The sequence below is a fragment of the Symphalangus syndactylus genome, chromosome 15 (assembly GCF_028878055.3).
Source record: "Symphalangus syndactylus isolate Jambi chromosome 15, NHGRI_mSymSyn1-v2.1_pri, whole genome shotgun sequence".
Lineage (NCBI taxonomy): Eukaryota > Metazoa > Chordata > Mammalia > Primates > Hylobatidae > Symphalangus > Symphalangus syndactylus.
Window position 1 is genome coordinate 74561426 of NC_072437.2, and position 15769 is coordinate 74577194.

The following is a 15769-nucleotide window of genomic DNA, read 5'->3' on the forward strand; positions in this document are numbered from 1 at the left end:
TGATTGAGTTATTCTGTTCCATGATTCCCACGTCTTGTTCCACACTAAGTTCTTACCACTGCTACAGAGGATATAGTCATAGGCCCTACTGGTTATCTTAGAGTCGACAGGTAATATAGCTTAACAGAAAGAGTGTTGGTGTTGTGTAGAACTGGATTCAAATTCAGATTCTGCCACACTAACCTTTCCCCACCTATAAAATGAGGGCCAGTACATACATCTCAAGGATTAAATGAGGTAATCTGAGAAAGCATCAGGCATAGTGCCTGGAACATAATACATATTTAATAAATGCTTGAGGTGCCTGGAACATAGTACATACTTAATAAATGCTTGCAACTATTAGCAAGTGTAAAAATATAGTGATGATCCTAATGATGGTGGAAAAGGCATAGGTCAGTCAGTGACCACCAAGTAGAAGATAACTGAGACAATTAAGTTATTTTAGTGGTGTGATTGCTCTGGAAATGTGGCTAGTTAAGGCTAACAACTGATTGTTTCCCAGTATCAGATGATCTAGGCCAAAATACTTAAAATCTAGCAGTCAGTGTGTGGTTAGACACATTTCTGCACATAAAGGCTCAGAAACAGATTCAGAAAAGCAAAATAGATAAAATAAGGCTTACACAGTTAGAAGAGTAAATGAGCTATTTGTTGATATGCTTTAGTGGGCTTGGCAAGAGTGAGTAAAGAGGTAAGCTGGAGGACAGATCATATGCAATCTATGCCTCTAACCCAGAAATTGTGCTCCTAGGAATTTGTTCTAAGGAAATATTACAGATATGCACAAAAGTGTGACTACAAAGTTACTTGTCATTATAGTATTTAAAAGAGAAAATATAAATGATCAAAATATTCAACAGTAGGGGATTGTGATATATATATATATATATATATATATATATATATAATGGGATACTGATGCATTCAGTGAAAAAAGTATATTACCAAACCATACAATCCTCATTTATTTTATTTTTTATATTTATTTATTTATTTACTTTTTGAGACAGAATCTTGCTCTGTCGCCTAGGTTGGAGTGCAGTGGCATGATCTCAGCTCACTGCAAGCTCCACCTCCTGGGTTCATGCCATTCTCCTGCCTCAGCCTCCTGAGTAGCTGGGACTACAGGTGCCTGCCACCATGCCTGGCTAATTTTTTGTATTTTTAGTAGAGACGGGTTTTCACCGTGTTAGCCAGGATGGTCTCGATCTCCTGACCTTGTGATGTATCCGCCTCGGCCTCCCAAAGTGCTGGGATTACAGGCGTGAGCCACCACGCCCGGCCGATCCTCATTTATTTTAAAAAGTGAGATCACATAGAAAAAAATAAGAAAGATAAAAAATGTTGGTAAAAATAACTAAAGAATAAAAATATAGGGAAAAAGGTAGCCAATGGATAGATATTGTTATTCATTTTCTTTTTACAACTTTATTAAGGTATAATTTGTGTGCAACAAACTGCACATATTTAAAGTATATAAATTGACTAGTTTTGACAAATATATACACCCATGAAACTGCCAGTTATAATTTTGAACATTTTCATGACCCTCCAAAGTTTCCTTGTGTCTATTTGCAATACACACACACACACACACACACATACACACACACAGTATGCAGGCAACCATTGATCTACTGTTACAATAGATTAGTTTGCATCTTTTAGAATTGTACATAACTGAAATCACACAGTATGTACTCTTTTGCATCTGGCTTCTTTCACTCAGCATAATGATTTGAGATTCATCCATGCTGTTACATGTACTAGTAACACATTTTTATTACTGAATAGTATACAATTGTATGAATGTGTCACATTTTTGTACCTATTCACCTGTTAGTGGACATTTGGGTTGTTTCCCAGATTACAACCCACATTTGGCTATTACAAAGAAAGCTGCAATTAACTTTTGTGTACAAATCTTTGTGTGGACATGTGTTATCTCTTGGGTGAATATCCAGGAGTGAAATGGCTATGTTGAATAATAGATATATTTTTAACTTTTTAAGAAGCCATCAAACTGTTTTCCAAGGTGGTTGTACCATTTTACATTCCCAGCAGCAGTTACTGGTGGGAATATGGCTCATTCTCAACAGATGATCTGAAGTTTCAAAAGTAAATAAGTTATTGAAACATGTAATATGATGGTGGTAATTAGCCAACATGATAATGCGTTACTCATAGGGTTGGTTGTGAGAATGACATGCACTAATGCATAAAAAGCATTTAAGCACAGAGGAAGTACTTGGTATTCATTAGCAGTTTTATCATCATTCTGTTAATTTAACTTCTTTGGTTGTTAGCAGTAGTACATTAGTGACTAATTTTGATAGACTAAAAATAAAGATAAACAGACTAGACTTTAAAAACCAGAGTCACATATTGTACAACAAACATTCACATTCATAAAAATACCCTGAAAGAAAATACAAATTTATTTTTTTCTTTCCAGTAGAGGGGGCAGTGATTACCTGGCATTGTTGTAAAACAAAAGTTAAGCTTGCCATTATTGTAGTTACAATTTTTAATATAATTTTTGCAGTTATCGCTTAGTAACTTTTTATTATATACTATTTAATTATGAGTGTCAAGATCTGAAAAATATGTGATCAATTCAGGATTGGTTATAACTTTTTTAAGAAAGATATTTACATTGACTTGTTCTTACTTAAAATTCTTTATTATACAGACACGTCACCTTCACTTTGGGATGTGGAATTTGCTAAGCAGTTAGCCACAGTAAATGAACAACCCCTTCAGAATGGGTTTGAAGAGCTGATCCCGTGGACAAAAGAGGGGAAACTGTGGGAGTTCCCAATTAACAATGAAGCAGGTAAGTGTTAATTTCAGGGGGGTATAAAATTTATTGATTGAAATTATTTCTGCCAGATATTCACTTTCAGAGTGTAGATACTTACATGAATTTCAAAACACTTTGTAGATATCTTCATGGTGTCCTAAAAGAAATCTGACAAGGTTTTTTAAAAAAGATGTTAGAATTTCACTTATTTTTAGATGCTTGATAAGGAAAATGAAGAAGTAAAAGTATATGGCAAAAATGCATCATGAATTTCTATGACATAAAAGGACTGAGAACTGCAGATGATTGCAGTTTTCTAATCGCTCAACAAGATATTACTTGGTGAATCTTCTATATATTAAATAAGGGGTATGAGATTATACTTCAATTTTGGAGAACATTACAACTCCTAAAGTCTCATGCTGGTGTCCTTTAGTCATAAAACCATTGCATTAATGAGATGCAGGGAACTTGTATGAGCCACTCAAAGCAAAAACATTAGTAGGCTTTGGAAATCTTTGCCTGCATAATATACAGGCTTTGAACTGGCAACAGAATATCATCTATTTTACTGGGTAGTTGTTGGAGATGTTACCTCTTCCTAAATCAAAAGGAAAACAGTATTACTATGCTATTTATTTTTTATGATACCCATGTTCTCATCAGTTAAACATTTTAATTGAATTTATAGAAGTATTTTGAATTAGAAAAGATTGATTTACTTTTAGGGTAAGATTAGCTAGAAGTTGGAAGAGGCTGAATAAGTCTTAGGAAAATGTAGTCCATATTTTAACCTTTATAATGTCGTGGTATCATTGTAATTATCTTAATTTTTGATAATCTTTTATTTGTTGGATTAATAGGTAGAACAGAAGCTTAAATATCAGAAATATTTAGTCTTATATGTAAATAATATAATTAATATAAAGTGTTGCTTTTTATAGGAAAACTTTAGAGACACAGATTCTTTTTAGCAAATTCTTAATATTTTGTATATTCATATATTTTTGCTTTTCTTTTTTGAGAGGGATTCTCTCTCTGTCTCCCAGGCTGGAGTGCAGTGGCATGATCTCAGCTCACTGCAACCTTCGCCTCCCGGGTTCAAGCAATTCTCATCCCCCAGCCAAGTAGCTGGGATTACAGGCGTGTGTCACCACACCCAGCTAATTTTTGTATTTTTAGTAGAGACGGGGTTTCGCAGTGTTGGCCAGGCTGGTCTCAAACTCCTGACCTCAGGTAATCTGCCTGCCTTGGCCTCCCAAAGTGCTGGGATTACAGGTGTGAACCACCATACCCGGCCTGTATATTCATATTGTACCTGCAATAATACAGCATACTGTGTTTCATGTATTACATAACGTATGTATTGCTTAAAGTATGGTTCTGTGTTCTGGAAGGTATCAGGGTAAGGTAAAAAGACCAACGCCTTTTTAAGTTGTACCAACCTGAGTACCAACTCTTTCCATTATTGGCCATTTGCCTTTGAGGAAATTATTTAAGCTCCTGGGCCTCAGTTTCCTCTTCTGCAAAATAATATCTGATATTAAGGAAAGATTTGGTCTACTCTTACAACATGTTTGGATTTCATTATTTGAAGAAACTTGGATGTTCCAAGTCCTCATGGTTAAAAACTTGATTTGAAAACCCAGTATTAGGCCGGGCACGGTGGCTCAGGCCTGTAATCATAGTTACTTGGGAGGCTGAGGCAGGAGAATCACCTGAACCCAGGAGGCAGAGGTTGCAGCCAAAATTGCGCCACTGCACTCTAGCCAGGGCGACAGAGTGAAACTCTGTCTCAAGAAAAAATAAATAAATAAATAAAAAAGGAAGAAAGAAAAAAAAAACAGTATTGAGGTATAATAATGTGACTTTATTCAGGAGAGTCAGTGAAGCATAGTGGTTAGAAGTTCAAGATCCTGAGTGAGTTACAGAATTGATCTCTCCAAGCCTCACTTCCTTCATCTCTAAAATGATGGGAATAATAATAATAGGACTTATTATATGAGATTGGTGTGAGGAGTAAGTGACGTTAACCAGTAAAGCATCATCACCATCATCATCCCTGTTTCTACAGCAACAACATTGTGAGGGGGTTTGCTTCTGTAACTATTTTCTGTTGTATACAGTAACATTTTATTTTTCAAAATTTTACTTTATAGTGTAACATTTTAAATCTTAGAATATTAACAAGGATAGTATGTATTATCTGGGAACCACCAAACAGGGTGCTAGGAAAGCACGAACTCGTGGTATATTGTCATCAGCAGTGAAACACTTAAGAGTATCAAAATCATGAGTGATCAAACTCCAATGGAATTTATCTTAAATTTGACCTGGTTTCTGAGAAAATTTAATTTCTAAATAGCTAAATTTTCACTTTTTAATTTATGTCTTCTTTTTAAAACTCTCATTTATTTGTGTCTCTAATTTTTGTTTTCTTCCTATTTTTTTTATTTCCAACTTTTAGGTTCAGGGGTACATGTGCAAGTTTGTTACATGGATAACTTGAGTGTCATGGGGGTTTGGTGTACAGATAATTTCGTCACCTAGGTAATCAGCATAATACCTGATGGGTAGTTTCCCAATATTCATTCTCCTCCCACCCTCCACCCTCAAATAGGCCCCAGTGCCTGTTGTTCCTTTCTTTGTGTCTGTATGTACTCCGTGTTTAGCTCCCACTTATAAGTGAGGACATGCAGTATTTGGTTTTCTGTTTCTGCATTAATTCACTTAGGATAATGGCCTCCAGCTCCATCCATGTTGCAGCAAAGGCCATGATCTCATTATTTTTGTAGCTGCATAGTATTCCATGGTGTATATGTACCCCATTTTCCTTATCCAATCTACCATTCATGGGCACCTAGATTGATTCCATGTCTTTCTTATTGTGAATAGTGCCGCAATGAACATACATATGTATGTATCTTTATGATAGAATAATTTATATTCATTTGGGCATATACCCAGTAATGGGGTTGCTGGGTCGAATGGTAGTCCTGTTTTAAGTTCTTTGAGAAATCTCCAGACTGCTTTCCACAGTGGCTGAACTAATTTACATTTCCACCAACAGTGTATAAGCATTCCCCTTCCTCTGCAACCTCACCAGCATCTGTTTTCGATTTTTTAGTAATAGTCATTCAGACTGGTGTGCAGTGGTATCTTGTTGTGGTTTTGATTTGCATTTCCTGGATGATTCATGACATTGAGCATTTTTCATATGTTTGCTGACCATGTGTATGTCTTTTTTTGAGAAGTGTCTGTTCATGTCCTTTGCCCATTTTTTAATAGGGTTGATTGTTTTTTGCTTCTTCAGTTGTTTTGAGTTATAGATTCTGGATATTAGACCTTTGTTGGTTGCATAGTTTGCAGATATTTTCTCTCATTCTGTAGGTTATCTTTATTGAAATTTCTTTTGTTGTGCAGAAGCTCATTAGTTTTATTAGATCGCATTTGTCAATTTTTATTTTTGTTACAGTTGCTTTTTTATTTTGAGACAGAGTTTTCGCTCTTTTTGTGGAGGGGAGTGCAGTGGGGCGATCTCAGCTCACTGCAACCTCTGCCTCCCGGGCTTAAGTGATTCTCCTGCCTCAGCCTCCCAAGTAGCTGGGATACAGGTGCCCGCCCCATGCCCAGCTAATTTTTTTGTATTTTTCATATAGACGGGGTTTTGCCATGTTGGCCAGGCTGGTCTTGAACTCCTGATCTCAGGTGATTTGCCTGCCTTGGCCTCCCAAAGTGCTGGGATTACAGGAGTAAGTCACCGCACCTGGCCTACAGTTGCTTTTTGACTTTGTCATGAAGTCCTTGCCTGGGCTGTTGTCTAGAATGGTATTTCCTAGATCTTCTTGTAGGGTTCTTATAGTTTTAGGTTTCACATTTAAGCCTTTAATCCATCTCGAGTTGATTTTTGTATATGGTCAAAGGTGGGGATCCAATTTCAGTCTTCTGCATATGGTTAGTCTAAGGCTATTTTCGATACGCTTTCCTAGAGTAACTCTCAATTTAGAGGCTTCAGTGGCAAAAGAAGGTCAGGATGGATGTTAATCACACCTTTGTTTCTATTCTTTAGTTGGTTTAAACCTTTTCACTTCTTACATGTCCTCTATGGTATTTGGAATATATGCTATAATATGAGCCAAGAAGAACAGTGAGATAAGTTCAAATTACCATAAAACCCTAAAGAAGGGCTCTGTTATTTGGGCAAGTATAGTGTGGAGAAAATTAGGGGAAGTGTAAAGATTATTAGGTATGTGCTAACTGAAAGGTAGCAGGATCTGTTTGTTGTTTTAGATGAGATTATGGCCGGTGAACAAGAGCCTTAAAGTACTGACAGAAAAAGAAATAATAGTTTTGATAATACATAGAAGTGGAAACAACAATTCAAAGTGAAAATGACTGAATTTGGTTCACTGCTCTACTATGCCCTTCTCAAAAAGAATTGGTCATTGCTATTAACTGCAATTCACCCTTTATTTGTTGTACCATATTTTAAAAGTGTATTCAATATTTAAAGCAGAATTAGACACAATTAACCTGTCACCTTATTTGATTGTGCATCATATAGAATTTCCTTCTTATGTTTAATGTTTCACTATCTCTTATGTTTTCTTTACTGTATTGTGCTTCTTTGGTTTATTAAACATATTTTAAATTACATAAATAATAATGAAAGTTTACTTGCAAAAAAGTCAAATGGTGTAAAAGAATATTATATTTTACCCCTCATTTCTCTTCTTTTTTTCTGAAATAACCATTGTCGATAGTTTGATATATGTTCTCTCAATCCACATTAAATGGCAGTTACACATTTATCTGCTGTTTTATTTGACTTGTATGGGACCATACTATACATATATTGTCCTGCAGTGTGCATATATATATATATGTATATTTATAACTTAGCAGTATGTCCTGAAAGCATTTCCTTGTCAGTACATAGAGATAGACCTTATTCATTTTATAGTTCTGTATGTCCCATTGTTATGAACGCAGACCATAATTTCTGTTACCATTTTCCTTTTGAATAATGGAGCTATAGTAGATCCTTTTACACATGTTCTTGTGTACATGTTTGAATAGTTTCAATTCCTAGAAGGGTCAAAGAATAGGTGTATTTTAAATTGCCATAAATACTTAAAAATTCTCTTCTGAAATGGTAGCCAGTTGACCCACTCCAACCAATTATGTACAAATCCTATTTTTCCACAGTCTAACTAGTACTGGATATTGTTAATCTTTCAATGTTCTGGATAAAAACTGATATCAGTGGTGTTTTCATTTGCATTTCGCCGATTGATAACCAGATTACACGTCTTTTCATATGTTTTTTTGTTTGTTTTTTTTTTGAGACCGGGTCTCGCTCTTTCGCCCAGACCGGAGTGCAGTGGTGCCATGTCGGCTCACTGCAAGCTCCACCTCCCGGTTCACGCCATTCTCCTGCCTCAGCCTCTCCGAGTAGCTGGAACTACAGGCGCCTGCCACCACGCCTGGCTAATTTTTTTGTATTTTTAGTAGAGACGGGGTTTCACCGTGGTCTCGATCTCCTGACCTCGTGATCCGCCCGCCTTGGCCTCCCAAAGTGCTGGGATTACAAGCGTGAGCCACCGCGCCCGGCCGTCTTTTCATGTGTTTATTGGCTATTTGTACTTCCTCTGTGACTTATCTTTTTACATCCTTTGACTGTTTCTGTTGGGATCTTTGTTAATTGTGTTTGTAGGAACTCAATATATTATGGACTTTAATTCTTAAACTCTTACATGTGTTGGAAATATGTTTCCCAGTCTGTCTCTTTGCCTTCTTTTAAAATAATTTGACTTTAAAAATCATAGTAAGCATTTGGTTTAATATAAAAGGTGATAATATAAAGCACAAGGCTTATGAAGCAGTTCTTTTTATCACCTATTAGGCCTGTTCTCAGAGCCAACATCTTTTAATCTTTTAGATATATTTTACTTTTTATATTTCTAAATTATATGCTTCTATCTATTTTAGATATCATGTAGTGTATATATCCTCTCCTCATCCTTCCAATATAGATACATCACGATTTTTTGTTAGACCTGTATTCATTGTTTATACTAATATGACTATGGACAAATGTGTGGGTGTTTTTTTGTTTTGTTTTTTGGTGTTTTTTGAGACAGAGTCTCACTCTGTCACCTAGGCTGGAGTGCAGTGGCAGGATCATGGCTCACTGCAGCCTTGAATTCCTGGGCTCAAGTGATCTTCCCATGTCATCCTTTCTAGTAAGGAGGACCACAGGCACTTTTTTTTTTTTGAGACGAGGTCTCACTATGTTGCCCAGGCTGGCCTCAAAGTCCTGGGCTCAAGTGATCTTCTCACCTTGGCCTCCCAAAGTGCTGGGATTACAGGTGTGAGAGCCAGTGTGCCCAGCCTGGAAAATTGTTTAATGGTAAGACAAAAAATATTCTATGAGTATATATTCTTTTTTCTTTCTTTTCTTTTCTTTGTTTGAGATGGAGTCTGCTCTGTCACCCAGGCTAGAGTGTAGTGGCATGATCTTGGCTCACTGCAACCTCCGCTTCCTGGGTTCAAGCAACTCTCCTGCCTCAGCCTCCTAAGTAGCTGGGATTATAGGTGCCCACCACTATGCCCAGCTAATTTTTGTATTTTTAGTAGAGATGGGGTTTTACCATCTTGGCCAGGCTGGTCTCGAACTCTTGACCTTGTGATCCACCCACCTTGGCCTCCCAAAATGCTGGGATTACAGGCGTGAGCCACTGCACCTGGCTGAGTATATTTTCTTTCCTGTTCCCCTGTTCCCACCCAAAGTTAACGATTGCTTTATTTTTTTTCCTATTTGTTTTTCCTACATTTCACACAGCCTCTCAAATTCACATACACAAAAATATTGGATTACCTGTTAATTCGTTTTTTGTCCATGGGTACCAGGAGCTCTCTGTCTGTAGCTGTCACCTATACCTAGGTTTTCTGGCACAACTCTCTTCCTATCATTTTGCCCTCCTCCTGGGACTTCTTTCTCTTCTATGTTGGATACCCTTTCTTTTTGGACCACATATTTTCTTCTCTATCTCATTTTGTTGGAGCACATGCTGTGAGATCCTTGTCTATAAAAACATCTTTCCTCTGTCTTGTTACTTTTTTAATGGTTTACTTGAGGATAAAATTCAAGATTGGAAATAGTTTTATTTCACATGAAGCCTTTGCTCCATTGTCTTTCTTGCCCTGTCACCCAGGCTGGAGTGCAGTGGCGCGATCTCAGCTCACTGCAACACCCACCTCTCGGGTTCAGGTGATTCTCCTGCCTCATCCTTCCAAGTAGCTGGAGTTACAGACGTGAACCACTGTGCTTGGCCATTTTTGTTTTTTTGAGACAGAGTCTCACTCTGGTTGTCCAGGCTGGAGTGCGGTGGTGTGTTCTCGGCTCACTGCAGCCTCGACCTCCCAGGCTCATGTGATTCTCCCACCTCGGCCTCCCGTACAGGTGCTCGCCACCATGCCTGGCTAATTTTTTACATTTTTATTAGGGATAGGATTTCTCTATGTTGCCCAGGCTGGTCTTGAACTCCTGGACTCAAGCAATCCACCCGCCTCAGCCTCCCAGAGTGTTGGGATTACAGGCGTGAGCCATGTTCCTGGCTACTCCACTGTCTTATGTTGTTGAGAATGCTTTTGCCATTTTGCCGTTTTTTTCCATTCTTATCCTAGATTCATTGTATGTGATCTCTCTTCTTTTTTTTTTTTTTTGGTAACTTTTAGCATCTTCTCTTCATAATATTAATAAGTTTAAGGAGGGCTATCCTTGGTAAGGGATTTTATTTGTTTACAATCATTGTTCTAGGCATTATTAGGTAATTTTAAGTAACTTCATTTTTCGATTCTGGCTAAATTTTCTTGTTTTATTTGATAATTTCAGCCTCCCATTTTTTTTCTTTTTCTCCTATTGTTCTATGCTCTGGGGACATTCCTTAACTATCATCTTAGAACCTCTCCATTGGGTTTTTTGTTTCTGATGCGATATTTTTAACTTCCACATGCTTCGTTGGGCTGGGTGTGGTGGTTCATGCCTGTAGTCCCAGCACTTTGGGAGGCTGAGGCGGGTGGATCACCTGAGGTCAGGAGCTCAAGACCAGCCTGGCCAACATGTCGAAACTCCATCTCTACTAAAAATACAAAAATTAGCCAGGTGTGGTGGTGCATGCCTGTAATCCCAGCTAGCTGGGAGGCTGAGGCAGGATAATTGCTTGAACTCAGGAGGCAGAGGTTGCAGTGAGCCGAGATTGTGCTATTGCACTCCAGCCTGGGCAACGAGAGTGAAACTCCCTCTCAAAAAAAAAAAAAAAAAAAAAAGAAAAAAAAAAAAAGAAAAAAAACCCCAAAAAACTAACTAACTAAATGCTTTGTTGTTGTTCTTCTTTTTAGTATTTTTTTTTTTTTCCCCAAAGTGTTGGGATTACAGGCATGAGCTACTGTGCCTGGCCCAGTTTCACTCTCTTGAAGGCTCTGGGCTGTAAATGTCACACATCACCTCTGTTTAGGTTCTGCTGGTGATAATTTAAACATATGCCCATGCCTAACCCAGTAGGGGCTGGGAAATGTAATGTTGCTGAACAGCCGTGCACAGGTTTTTTTTCTTTTCTTTTAAGAGGTGTGGTGTCACTCTGTCTTCCAGGCTGGAGTGCAGTGGTGTGATCACAGCTTATTGCAGCCTCAAACTCCTGGGCTCAAGTGATTGATCCTCCTGCCCCCAGCCTTCTGGGTACTAAGGCTACAGGTGCATGCCACAACACCTTGCTACATTTTAAATGTTCTGTAGAGATGGGGTCTCACTTTGATGCTCAGGCTGATCTTAAACTCCTGGCTTCAAACTATCCTCCTGCCTCAGCCTCCCAAAGTGCTGAGATAACAGGCATGAGCCACCATCCCCTGCCCATGGACAGATTTTTAATTCATTTACCAAGATAAAAAGCAAGAGTGGATTTTGAAAGATAGGTATGAGTTCCTGCCAAGGAGTCTGTCACTTGTGTTAGACACTTTCTTAAAATGTCTACTGTTCTTTGAATGTTTATTTATACTTGAGAGGAAGGCCATGAAAAGCTGTTTGTTAGATGCATGAATGGACGGGACTAGTTAACCGGTGGCTTCATTTAAGAGGAATCGGGAAGGAATCTCTTCATGTAGGGACGTCTGTAACTCCCTATTTATAATTTTTCTCAAGAGTTTCTCCAATGAGAGCTCTTCCAGCCACCTGACTTGAGGCTATAGGCGTTGGCTGCGTGCTCGGAACTGGGTGGGGGAAAAGGATTGGGGTGAGGGGGCTGTCTCACCATTCAGCATACAGACTTTCACTTAATTCTCCTCTTATAAATCCAACAACTTATTTCCTCTTTCCATTTTAATTTCTCCAAAAGCAAACTGCCCATCTTCTTCAGGAATGGAGGAGGATACACATCTAGAGGTACATGTGGGAGGTGGGACACGGGAGATGTAACTGTTCCCTAAACCTATTTTCAATTAATCCTCCTGTTTTTTTGTTCCTTATCTCCACTCATAACTTCAATGGTACCTGATTCCTCTATTCTTAAGACTTTTTGAAGCCTTTTTGCTTCTTGTCTTCCCCTTTTACAGATAGTTTTAGTATCTTCTCCTCTGCTAAGTCAGTTACTACTCATTTGTGCACTTTTCAGCTTTTACAGTTTTACTCCCATCTCTTGTCTGTTCTTTTTCTTTTCATCTTTGTGCTTTTGTACTTTTTCCTCTTTTCTGGCCATTTGGTGGGTGTTACAAGGGAGCAGAGATTTAAGCATGGATTCAATTTGCCACAGTTTAAGTCCTTGCTGCCTATCGTGTGTGTGTGTGTGTGTGTTTGTGTGTGTGTGCATGTGTGTGTTTTGCTTTTTGTTTTTGAGACAGAGTCTCACTCTATCACCTGGGCTGGACTTCAGTAGCACAATCACAGTTCACCACAGCCTTGAAGTCCAGGCTTAAATGATCCTGTCACCTCAGCCTCTTAAGTATGATAGCTGGGGTGACAGGCGTGTGCCACCATGCCCGATTAATTTTTTTGCATATTTGGTAGAGATGGGGTTTCGTCAGGTTCCCCAGGCTAGTCTTGAACTCCTGGGCTCAAGCAGTCTATCTTCCTTGGCCTCCCAAATTGCTGGAATTACAGGCATGAGCCACCGTGCCTGGCCTGGCTGCTTATCTTTTAATATGATAACTTAGAATGTTTAGAATGTTTTTAATGAGTAGAGATTTAATTTGTACATAGCTCCATAGCCTTTTTTCTATTTAATCCATCTAGAACTTAATTTTGTATATAGTATACCCTCTTTATTGCTCTCTTTTTTTCCTTTGCATTATATGTGCCAGTACCACTTGGCTGTCATTCATTCATTGATTCATTCAAGAAGGATCTATTCATTCTTCCCTCCTGGAGCATTCTAAGTTAAAAAGACTGTTGATCTATGTTATCTTATATTCATATAGCCAATTATACTTTTGAAAGAAATATAATGTTACCAAGATAACATTAACCATCCTTTTCACTTTCAATCTACCTGTGTTGTGTTTAAGGTGAATTTCTTATGAACAGCACATAGTTGTTTCATGTTTTTATATCCACTGTGCCAATCTCTGTCTTTTAATTGGTATACTTAGATTATTTACATTTAAAATATTATTTTCTGTTCATCTTCTCTGCTTCTCATTTCTCTGTCTTTTCTTGGCTTTTTTTTTTTTTTTTTTTTTGAGACAGGTTCTTACTCTTCACCCAGGCTGGAGTGCAGTGGTGTGATCACAACTCACTACAGCTTCGATCTCCCAGGCTCAGGTGATCCTCCCACCTCAGCCTTTCAAGTAGCCGGGCCTACGGGCATTGCCATCACATCTAGCTAAATGTTGTATATTTTGTAGAGACAGGGTTTCGCCATATTGCCCGGTCTGGTCTTGAACTCCTGGGCTCAAGCAATCCTCCTGTCTCAGCCTCCCAAAGTGCTGGGATTATAGGTGTGAGCCATGGCGCCTGGCCTCTTGGCTTCTTGTGAGCTGCCTGAACGTTTTTCACAATTCCATCTTGTTTCATTTATATATTTAAAAATATAATTTGTATAGTATTCTTGATGGTTGCGATTATTTGTGGAAATATTCATTAGTGGCTGAGCGTGGTGGCTTATGCCTGTAATCCCAGCGCTTTGGGAGGCTGAGGCAGGTGGATTACCTGAGGTCAGGAGTTCGAGACCAGCCTGACCAACATGGTGAAACCCTGTCTCTACTAAAAATACAAAAATTAGCCAGAGTGCTGGCAGGTACTTATAGTCCCAGCTACACGGTGGCCTGAGGCAGGAGATCACTTGAACCCAGGTGCAGAGGTTGCAGTGAGCCTAGATGGCCCACTGCGTGGGCAGTGAGCCTAGAAGACAAGAGTGAAACTTTCTCTCAAGAAAAAAAAAAAAAAAAGAGGCTGGGTGTGGTGGTTCATGCCTGTAATCCCAGCACTTTGGGAGGCTGAGGCAGGCAGATCACCTGAGATCGGGAGTTTGAGACTAGCCTGGCCAATGTGGTGAAACCTTGTCTCTACTAAAAATTACAAAAATTAGCCAGGCGTGATGGCACACTCCTATAGTCCCAGCTACTTGGGAGGTGGGGCAATCGCTGGAACCCAGAAGGTGGAGGTTGCAGTGAGCTGAGATCGTGCCACTGCACTCCAGCCTGGGTGACAGAGCAAGACTCTGTCTTAATTTAAAAAAAAAAGAAAAAGAATGAAAGACTGAAAATCAATGAAGTAAATTTATAATCCTAAGATATGAGAAAAGCAACAAGTGTTTTTTCTTTGTTTTTTTTTTTTTTTGAGACAGAGTCTTGCCCAGACTAGAGTACAGTGGCATGTAGCTCACTGCTGCCTTGACCTCCTGGGCTCAAGTGATCCTCCCACCACAGCCTCCCATGTAGCTGGGACCACAGGCTCACACCACTATGCCTAGCTAATGTTTTTATTTGTAGAGACAGGGTCTCACCATGTTGCCCAGGCTGGTCTTGAACTCCTGGGCTCAAACTATTCTCCTGCTCAGCCCCCCAAAGTGTTGGGATTACAGGCATGAGCCACCATGCCTGGCCTACATGAAATATATGCTTATTTGCTTTTGATTTTTACACTTTTATGAGGCCAAGATGAACCCCCATTACCCCCCAAAAAGGAACATCCTACTAGCTTCACATTAGAGATGGAATATTTACACAATATAAACAGAGAAAACTGAGATGGGGTGATTAGGAGATTTAATAAGAGTAAATCTTAAAGAGAAATAGAATGAAATGTCTGAGGTAAAGGCAGAAATTAATAGAAATAGTATAATAGGATCCATAAAGTCAAACACTAATTCATTTAAAAAAACTAATAAATTTCTGTCCAGATTTATTTTTTAAAAAAGCTAAGTTTTGAAAAGGACCACAGTATGGCTGTCATCTTGATTACAGCCTTGTGAGACCCTGAGCAGGAGACTCTCAGAAACTGTGAGGGTTGCTCATGTCTGTAATCCCAGTAACTTTGGAGGGAAATGGAAGGATTGCCTAAGCCCAGGAATTGGAGGCTGCAGTGAGCTATGATCGTGCCACTGTACTCCATCCTGAGTGACAGAGAAAGACCCGTATCTAAAAAAATATTTGAAATGTGAATAACTATTGATGTTGTAAAGATTAAGAGATTTATTTTTAAAGAAGCTATTATGAACAATTTCATGGCTACAAATTTGAAAATTTCATGGGCAAATTACTCAAAACTATGTTATCAAAATGATTTTAAGGAAAAACTGAATAATCATTAAAGAAATTGGTATTTTAAAATCTTCCCAGAAAACAAACCCTAAACTCAGAGAAGTTTTCATGAATGTTCAACTGAACATTCAGGAAAAAAATAATTCCAATCTTATATAAATTATTCCAAAACATAGAAAAAGAGGAAGCACTCACCAATTAATCTCAATC

At 38.5% G+C, this 15769-nt stretch overlaps 1 pseudogene; it reads left to right on the forward strand.

Moving 5' to 3' along the window:
* Positions 1-15769, forward strand: part of LOC129463751 (small ribosomal subunit protein mS31-like) — a 60605-nt pseudogene that overhangs the window by 39736 nt on the left and 5100 nt on the right.